This window comes from Protopterus annectens, chromosome 4.part1 (genome assembly GCF_019279795.1).
Source record: "Protopterus annectens isolate FY-2018-M chromosome 4.part1, PAN1.0, whole genome shotgun sequence".
NCBI classification, from domain to species: domain Eukaryota; kingdom Metazoa; phylum Chordata; order Ceratodontiformes; family Protopteridae; genus Protopterus; species Protopterus annectens.
In genome coordinates, this window is record NC_056734.1 from 318,753,172 (window position 1) to 318,763,443 (window position 10,272).

Sequence of the window (10,272 nt, forward strand, 5' to 3'; positions counted from 1 at the left end):
GCGGGTGGCAACTAGAAAAATGTAACATAGTGTTAGAGTGAGTGGGTTTCCTGTAAGTTTTAGCAACATAACCCCTGTGGATGTCGTCTCTCTCTTCAATTCAACATCCAAATAGTTAATGGTGTCTTCACCAAAGGTAAATGTGAATTTCAAAAATGGAGTGCTGTTATTTAAAACCTCAACAAAGTTGCTTGCATCCCCTACGTTACCTTGAAACATAATGAAAATGTCGTCCAAAAACCTGTTATATAGTTTGACTTTCTGAAGACTGTTGTCCTTAAATACATAGTCGTGTTCCCACTGGGCCAGTACTAAATTGGCGTAGCTGGCTCCACAAGGGGAACCCATAGCTACTCCAATTATTTGTTTATGTATGCCCCCATTAAATCCAACATAATTATTGTTCAGGATCACGTCTAATAGTTCTTGAATTAGACGGATCTCATCACTCTCCGCTCCATGTGCTATTAGGTTTCTGGTGATATATTCAATCCCTATGTCGTGGGGTATGGAGAAGTAAAGGTCGACTACATCTATTGTAAGAAAATGAATGTTGTCACAGTATTCAAATTTGTCTACATTTTCTAAAAAAGCCCAGGAGTCCTTAACTATTTGTAACTCTTGGGACACATACTTCTTTAATAACTCATCAACGAACTTGGCCCAAGCATAAGTAATAGAAGACCTAGCATTGACTAAAGCCCTCACAGGGGGGTTTTGAAGGTTTTTATGAATCTTGGGTAAACCAAATAAGTTAGGTGTTTTTGGGTTAGGAACCACTATATAGTTGTAAATATCAATGCTGATCAAGCCTTCAATCAATAAGTCCCTAAAGAAGGAAAAAAATTTTTTATATGCAATATTCATTTCGTTGATACTTGATCTAACATAGGTGTTACTGTTCAAAATGTCCAACATTTTCTTATCATATTCCTCTTTGTCCATGATCACCAAACCACCTCCTTTGTCTGGTTTCAAAACTCTAACCGGTAAAGTTCTGACTAGGTTCAAGGCTTCTACTTCATTGTCTGAAACATTCCTAATGGTATTCCTCTTTCTAGTCGTGTAGAGAGCCTCAAAGAAGTCGAGCTTAGAAAGTGTTCTCATCGCAGCTTGGTACTTTACCCATTGCTCAAAGAACATTTAAAAAAAATTATTTTTCATATACTGTCGTTGCATTCTGTTGGCGTTGAAATGACAAGCAATTTCTGTGTTCGATTTTTAACACAGAAATAAACATATTCGGTTATTTAACATTAGAAATAACATTTCTTTTATTAGAAACGCCCTTGAAATTCCGGTTATTGCAGACTCCTAGTTGAGTTGCACTGTTTATTTATTCATTTATTATTGATTCTTCATTATGCATTAGAGATGTGTACTCCTTACTACCTTTTCTGTTAAGGAATGGATATTATATTTGTATATACTTAGCTGCAAGCATTACTACCTGCTGGTTCGGAACCTTTTGGTTTGTTTTTTGACAGCATAGAATAACTTATTTGGATGTTGATTTATCTAAGGATTATAACAATAAAGTTTTCTATACAAAAATCCATAGAAAAGAAACTTACTCCAACACTTTCCTGCATTACAGTAGTAACCATCCCATTCATCAAAAGAAATCTGTTGTCAAAAGACAGTTAGTAAGAGCAGCACGTATGATTTCTAGAACTGACCATTTTCATGATGAATGTCAATTATTAAAGGAAATGTTTATTAGTAGGGGTTACCCCCAACAACTCTTGGACCAACTTGTTAAGAAAGTTACAAACAAAAGAGAGTCAGGTTTTTCCCTTCCAATTCTTGGATTGAATCAACACCAATCTGCAGAAATAGGTAACATTCATACATTTCCTTCTAATCTGGCTTTCATCACTCCTTTCAGTACTGATAGGGACATCATTCTTTTCATTATAAATAAAAATTGGAACATGATTAAATTTGATAATGATATTAGTAATAAATTACCATCTAAACCAAAAATTATCTGGAAAAGTGGCAGAAACCTTAAACAGATAATACAAAGTAATACAAAATGATCTTTTTATAGGAAAGGAATGTTTCAATGCAACATGTGTAAACATTGTATACACATAGATAAATAATAAGAAGTACCACTAGCAAACAAAGGTACCTGCACAGTATGAAAAAGGAGCACATAAAATAGTAATGTTAATAAACCAATTGTGCAGGATCCACCCAGGCATTCGTACGAACCATATCAGGCAAAGTCCTTCTGATAGAGCACAATACACGAGCCAAAGAGAAGCCCTTAAAAGTACTAAAAAGCACTTAAAAGCACTAAGAAATTCTTCAAGTGTTCACTCAAATGTCTTTTCAGACCACAAGTTCTTTCAAACAGTTCCTTCCAATAAATCCAATTACGTAGTAAACAATAGCTTTTATTCACTCAAGTAAAAGTGGTAAGCGCTTTCGCTATGTAGCTTTTTCAAACCATAATGAATCCATTCACAAAGCTCGTATATATATATATATATATATATATATATATATATATATATATACGTATAAGCACCTCCTTATTACATTTAATTAGACAATAAAACAATAAATCAATTAGCTTAACCTCAGTTTTTAAAGGAATATTCAAATTTCAAGTACCTTAAAAGCCTGAAATACTCTTCAAATAAACTACATATGCTTACTACAATTCTAAAAGCAATGTATATTTTTAGAACATATATCATACATATGAATTAATTAAGATATAGTATACAATAATATACAATAATAAACTTTATATTAAAAATATATATATGAATTGTTAAAAACATGTACTAAAAATCTATTCAATATTTAATAATTAATATTTAATATTTAATATTTAATACCCCTCCCTTTTAAAGTAGGTTTTAAGGGAATTTTTTCATTGAGTCCAGGGGGATTATGTGCCTGTAATCTAATTATCCAGCCTGTTTCTATTTGTTCAGTACGATTACGTACATCTCCCCCTCTTTGATTAGGTATGTTGGTTTGCATGATCATAAACTTAAAAGAATGTGTAGGCCCCTCCTTAAGAACATGTTTCAAGAGTGCATTAACCTCAGATTTAATTCTAATTTGATAAACATGTTCCCTTATTCTATTTTTTAACTTTCTGTCTGTTTTACCCACATAGAACGCACTGCATTCCATGCAGGTGGCCAAATACACTAGATGTTCTGAATTACAAGACCCAGTAACATTAAAAGTATAAACCTTAGAAGTAAGGGGATGTACAAACAAATTATCAGTACTAATGTATACACAAAAGTTGCATTTACCACATGGTGTGGTTCCATTAAAACCTGCCTGACTTTTTCTAACGTTACTTGGGAAGCATAGTAGTCTATGTAAATTCTGTTTATTTTTATATACAAACTGAGGATGTTCACCCACTAGCTCCTTAATACCAGGATCAGTAGTTAGAATATTCCAGTGTCTACTAAACACATCTTTAATTATTTTTATATCTTGAGTATAAAATAAAGCCACTTTCTGCTGCTTGCCTCCATTTTTCACTCTCTACTTTGTGTTGATCTATATAAAAACTCCTACCTCTATCTGAAAAATAAGGACATGCTTTATATTCCCTTTCTTGGTACACCTCCGAAAAACATTCCTTGACTTCTGTATGTTTATAATTACATGCTAACAGCCTTCCATTCAAAATTTTTAACTCAGCCTCATAGTTACTCTGTAGGGGGTTCAACCTAGAAGCTCTAATGGCTTGTCCTTTAATAATATTAGTGAAAATATGTTGTGGGTGCATACTATTTCTATGTAACAATGTATTTTTATAACAATTTTTCCTATGCACCCCAGTATTAAAATTCCCATTTTCTAAACGCTGTATAGACATGTCTAAGAAGGCTATATTGTCCTTAGAGCTGACCATGGTAAATTTTAAAAATGAAGTGGACAAATTCATTTCTCCATGAAATCTATTTAAATCTTCAGCTGAACCATTCCAAAGAAAAAATAAATCATCTACAAATCGTCTGTAAAAACAGACGAACCTTTGAAACATTTCAGATTGAAAAAGTTTTTGTTCTTCCCACAATGCCATTACTAGGTTGGCGTAGCTATTGGCACAAGAAGTGCCCATAGCCACGCCATCCTTTTGTAAGTACAAGCGTTCTTCAAACAAAAAAACATTATTTTCCAAAACCAATTGAAGAAATAAACAGATAAGATCTCTACGATGCACTGGGAAATCAGAATGTCTATCCAAGTAAGTTCCAATACTACTAATTCCTACTTCATTAGGTATACTTGTAAATAATGAATTAACATCCATGGTTACCATAGTAATTGAATCAACATCCTGTAAGTTCATCATCTCAGCATAAAAGTCTAATAGAAACTGTTTAGAATCTCGCAATATGAAAACATTTGTGCTCACTTTAGCCCTCAGCATCTTCTCAATAAACACTGATAAAGGTTCTGTGACCCACCCTTGACCTGAGACAATTGGTCTCATATGGGGGGCAAATGAATCTTTATGTACTTTAGGTAGCCCTTGGATCACTGGAATAGTTGGTGTGTCAGTAAATAAAAAGTTATACATATTTAAATCAATAATTTCTTTCTCATATAACTGATCCAAAACATTATGTACTTTTAAAATGTGCTCTTGAGCTTTAGTTATAGGCATCAATTTATAATGGTTTATATCATTCAACATCTCAAACATACTCTCATTATATATTCCCCTATCCATTAAAACTATAGGGCCACCTTTATCTGCCGGTCTAATAGATATATTTCTGTCATTCCTCAACTCCTGCAATGTTTTAAACTGTCTTGGTGTTAAATTATGCTTCTTAATGTTAACTTGAGTAACATCTTTTGTTTTAAACAAATCCTTCTCAACAATTTTACTAAACGTATCCAACAAGGGATGTAAAACAGGTACATAAGTACTAGGTCTCTTAAAATATCCCCCTGTTGTCCTTGTTTCATTATTTGCATATAATATTTTTAGTTGTACATTTCTAACAAATAGTTTGACATCAATGACTGTTTCAGTGACATTACTTATTTTAGATGGAATAAATGAAAGGCCCTTATTTAAAACTTCTATTTCAAATTTATTAAGGGGTCTATGGGATAGGTTCCAAACTAAGTCATCCTCTCCCACATTTTCTTTATAGTTGGTTCTTTCATATCCATCCCCGAGGCCTTTCTTTTCTGTCTCCCTCTGCTCATGGAGTGATTTCTCCCCCTGACAGAGGTTTCGGCTATGGGCAAAGGATTACGAACCTCAGAACTAGCACTACTAACATGTGAGAAAGTTGTCTTACTACGAACAACTAACTCATTATTCTTTGTCTTTTCTTTATCGACTATAGCATTCTTACTAGCTGGAATATTAGTTCATATCATACCATTTCCAGTAGACATGTTACCTATAGCAGCATCAACTGGAAGAGAAACACTAGCAGGCATTAAAGATGTATTATCAACCTCTACAGAAGGCATGGGCATACAGTCTCCAATATCAGCACTAATTGAACTAGTTGTATTAACTTCACAAACACTTGCAATACATTCATTTTGGTTACTTACTTTGCCTGTATTATTACTACTATTATTAACAATGTTAGTAGATACATGTACATTGTTATTACGAGAGTTAAGAAACCTATCTTGTCCATTTCTAATGTTTCTAGGCCAAGTGAAGACTTGACCATTTCCAAAATCATAAAGGTCTCTTGACAATTTGTGTTTTTTCTGTTCCAAAAGCCTTTTTTCATACAAACATACTGAATCCAACAAACGATCCAAAAGCGGATTAATTACAACAGGTGAATATCGACTAAACAGATCATAATGTCTATTTTCTATTGTCTCTTGCAATTTATTTTCTTCTGGTAAAAATAATTCGTTTAACAGTTTCATGTAGTTGATACTTAAATCTATGTTCAGTTGCTGCCAGCGAAATAAAAGTTCTGGGTAAATGTTACCTGTCGTTGGCATCTTAAGGATCCTTAGACCCCTAGGTATCACCTTTCTCTGGATGCAGACTTCAAAATGGAAACGCTGCATCTGAAGTCGTTTCAGTTTCAACAATTCTGACTCCATTAAAGATAAACTAGAATTAATGTCCTCGAAATCCGTGTTACTCAATGAAACACCATTACTAGCCGTCACTAGCTCAAGCTCAAGGAGTGGGTTGACATCAGCAGTCACGCAACTCTGTAGTCTGGGATATACCATTCGCGTCGGTTGAATATTAACGGGGTTATAAGGCAACTCAACGTTACTCTCCAACGAATCAGCCATGGTTAGCTCATGGTATTGAAAGTAGTAAAATGGATAAATAATAAGAAGTACCACTAGCAAACAAAGGTACCTGCACAGTATGAAAAAGGAGCACATAAAATAGTAATGTTAATAAACCAACTGTGCAGGATCCACCCAGGCGTTCGTACGAACCATATCAGGCAAAGTCCTTCTGATAGAGCACAATACACGATCCAAAGAGAAGCCCTTAAAAGTACTAAAAAGCACTTAAAAGCACTAAGAAATTCTTCAAGTGTTCACTCAAATGTCTTTTCAGACCACAAGTTCTTTCAAACAGTTCCTTCCAATAAATCCAATTACGTAGTAAACAATAGCTTTTATTCACTCAAGTAAAAGTGGTAAGCGCTTTCGCTATGTAGCTTTTTCAAACCATAATGAATCCATTCACAAAGCTTGTGTATATATATATATATATATATATATATATATATATATATATAAGCACCTCCTTATTACATTTAATTAGTTAATAAAACAATAAATCAATTAGCTTAACCTCAGTTTTTAAAGGAATATTCAAATTTCAAGTACCTTAAAAGCCTGAAATACTCTTTAAATAAACTACATATGCTTACTACAATTCTAAAAGCAATGCATATTTTTAGAAGATATATCATACATATGAATTAATTAAGATATAGTATACAATAATATACAATAATAAACTTTATATTAAAAAATATATATAGGTGGCCCTATAGTTATAATGGATAGGGGAATACATAATGAGAGTATGTTTGAGATGTTGAATGATATAAACCATTATAAATTGATGCCTGTAATTAAAGCTCAAGAGCACATTTTAAAAGTACATAATGTTTTGGATCAGTTATATGAGAAAGAAATTATTGATTTAAATATGTATAACTTTTTATTTACTGACACACCAACTATTCCAGTGATCCAAGGGCTACCTAAAGTACATAAAGATTCATTTGCCCCCCCTATGAGACCAATTGTCTCAGGTCAAGGGTTGGTCACAGAACCTTTATCAGTGTTTATTGAGAAGATGCTGAGGGCTATAGTGAGCACAAATGTTTTCATATTGCGAGATTCTAAACAGTTTCTATTAGACTTTTATGCTGAGATGATGAACTTACAGGATGTTGATTCAATTACTATGGTAACCATGGATGTTAATTCATTATCTACAAGTATACCTAATGAAGTAGGAATTAGTAGTATTGGAACTTACTTGGATAGACATACTGATTTCCCAGTGCATCGTAGAGATCTTATCTGTTTATTTCTTCAATTGGTTTTGGAAAATAATGTTTTTTTGTTTGAAGAACGCTTGTACTTACAAAATGATGGAGTGGCTATGGGCACTTCTTGTGCCAATAGCTATGCCAACCTAGTAATGGCATTGTGGGAAGAACAAAAACTTTTTCAATCTGAAATGTTTCAAAGGTTCGTCTGTTTTTACAGACGATTTGTAGATGATTTATTTTTTCTTTGGAATGGTTCAGCTGAAGATTTAAATAGATTTCATGGAGAAATGAATTTGTCCACTTCATTTTTAAAATTTACCATGGTCAGCTCTAAGGACAATATAGCCTTCTTAGACATGTCTATACAGCGTTTAGAAAATGGGAATTTTAATACTGGGGTGCATAGGAAAAATTGTTATAAAAATACATTGTTACATAGAAATAGTATGCACCCACAACATATTTTCACTAATATTATTAAAGGACAAGCCATTAGAGCTTCTAGGTTGAACCCCCTACAGAGTAACTATGAGGCTGAGTTAAAAATTTTGAATGGAAGGCTGTTAGCACGTAATTATAAACATACAGAAGTCAAGGAATGTTTTTCGGAGGTGTACCAAGAAAGGGAATATAAAGCATGTCCTTATTTTTCAGATAGAGGTAGGAGTTTTTATATAGATCAACACAAAGTAGAGAGTGAAAATGGAGGCAAGCAGCAGAAAGTGGCTTTATTTTATACTCAAGATATAAAAATAATTAAAGATGTGTTTAGTAGACACTGGGATATTCTAACTACTGATCCTGGTATTAAGGAGCTAGTGGGTGAACATCCTCAGTTTGTATATAAAAATAAACAGAATTTACATAGACTACTATGCTTCCCAAGTAACGTTAGAAAAAGTCAGGCAGGTTTTAATGGAACCACACCATGTGGTAAATGCAACTTTTGTGTATACATTAGTACTGATAATTTGTTTGTACATCCCCTTACTTCTAAGGTTTATACTTTTAATGTTACTGGGTCTTGTAATTCAGAACATCTAGTGTATTTGGCCACCTGCATGGAATGCAGTGCGTTCTATGTGGGTAAAACAGACAGAAAGTTAAAAAATAGAATAAGGGAACATGTTTATCAAATTAGAATTAAATCTGAGGTTAATGCACTCTCAAAACATGTTCTTAAGGAGGGGCCTACACATTCTTTTAAGTTTATGATCATGCAAACCAACATACCTAGTCAAAGAGGGGGAGATGTACATAATCGTACTGAACAAATAGAAACAGGCTGGATAATTAGATTACAGGCACATAACCCCCCTGGACTCAATGAAAAAATTCCCTTAAAACCTACTTTAAAAGGGAGGGGTATTAAATATTAAATATTAATTATTAAATATTGAATAGATTTTTAGTACATGTTTTTAACAATTCATATATATATTTTTTAATATAAAGTTTATTATTGTATATTATTGTATACTATATCTTAATTAATTCATATGTATGATATATGTTCTAAAAATATACATTGCTTTTAGAATTGTAGTAAGCATATGTAGTTTATTTGAAGAGTATTTCAGGCTTTTAAGGTACTTGAAATTTGAATATTCCTTTAAAAACTGAGGTTAAGCTAATTGATTTATTGTTTTATTGTCTAATTAAATGTAATAAGGAGGTGCTTATACGTATATATATATATATATATATATATATATATATATATATATACAAGCTTTGTGAATGGATTCATTATGGTTTGAAAAAGCTACATAGCGAAAGTGCTTACCACTTTTACTTGAGTGAATAAAAGCTATTGCTTACTACGTAATTGGATTTATTGGAAGGAACTGTTTGAAAGAACTTGTGGTCTGAAAAGACATTTGAGTGAACACTTAAAGAATTTCTTAGTGCTTTTAAATGCTTTTTAGTACTTTTAAGGGCTTCTTTTTGGCTCGTGTATTGTGCTCTATCAGAAGGACTTTGCCTGATATGGTTCGTACGAACGCCTGGGTGGATCCTGCACAGTTGGTTTATTAACATTACTATTGTATACACATAGTTACCGGCGAATCTTTCACCATCAGGGAAGTAATATATAAAGTAAAACATAAATTCAATTGCCAATCGAAAGGTGTGATTTATTTAGCTCAGTGTAATTTATGTCCTGCCTTCTATATTGGCAAAACCGACAGGAAATTGCGTGAATGTGTCTACGACCATCTAAATGAATTAGGAAAAACAAGTTAGACAACGCATTAGCTAAACACATTACAGAAAATATCAATCACACATTTTCATTCAAAGCAGTAGACACAATTGTTCCAGATGGGAGAGATGGTCCAGATCAAGTCTTACTTGAAGTCTTGGAATTATACTGGCAACTCCGTTGTAATGCCAGTAGCCCACCAGGTTTAAATGAAATTTGTTCCCTTTATCCCATTTTAAAATTAAGAAGCTTGTGTAGATGAATTATTTACAATACACTTGGTGTTTTTGGCATTCAAGGTCCTTTTTTCATTCTTTATTTTCTGTTTAATGTTGGGAACATTTATAGTTGTTTTTTGCTAGTGTTAGTTTCACCTTTTAGTGTTCACTTAACTAGTTAATAGATCTGTAGAGTTTTTTCAACGACAACATTGTCAGATATTTTATAAATGTATATACATGTATTTATTATATTATTTTATTTTTAATCTGATTATATTTTGCGTAATTAATAGTAAACAGCTATTGTTTTGACTGTGTGTGT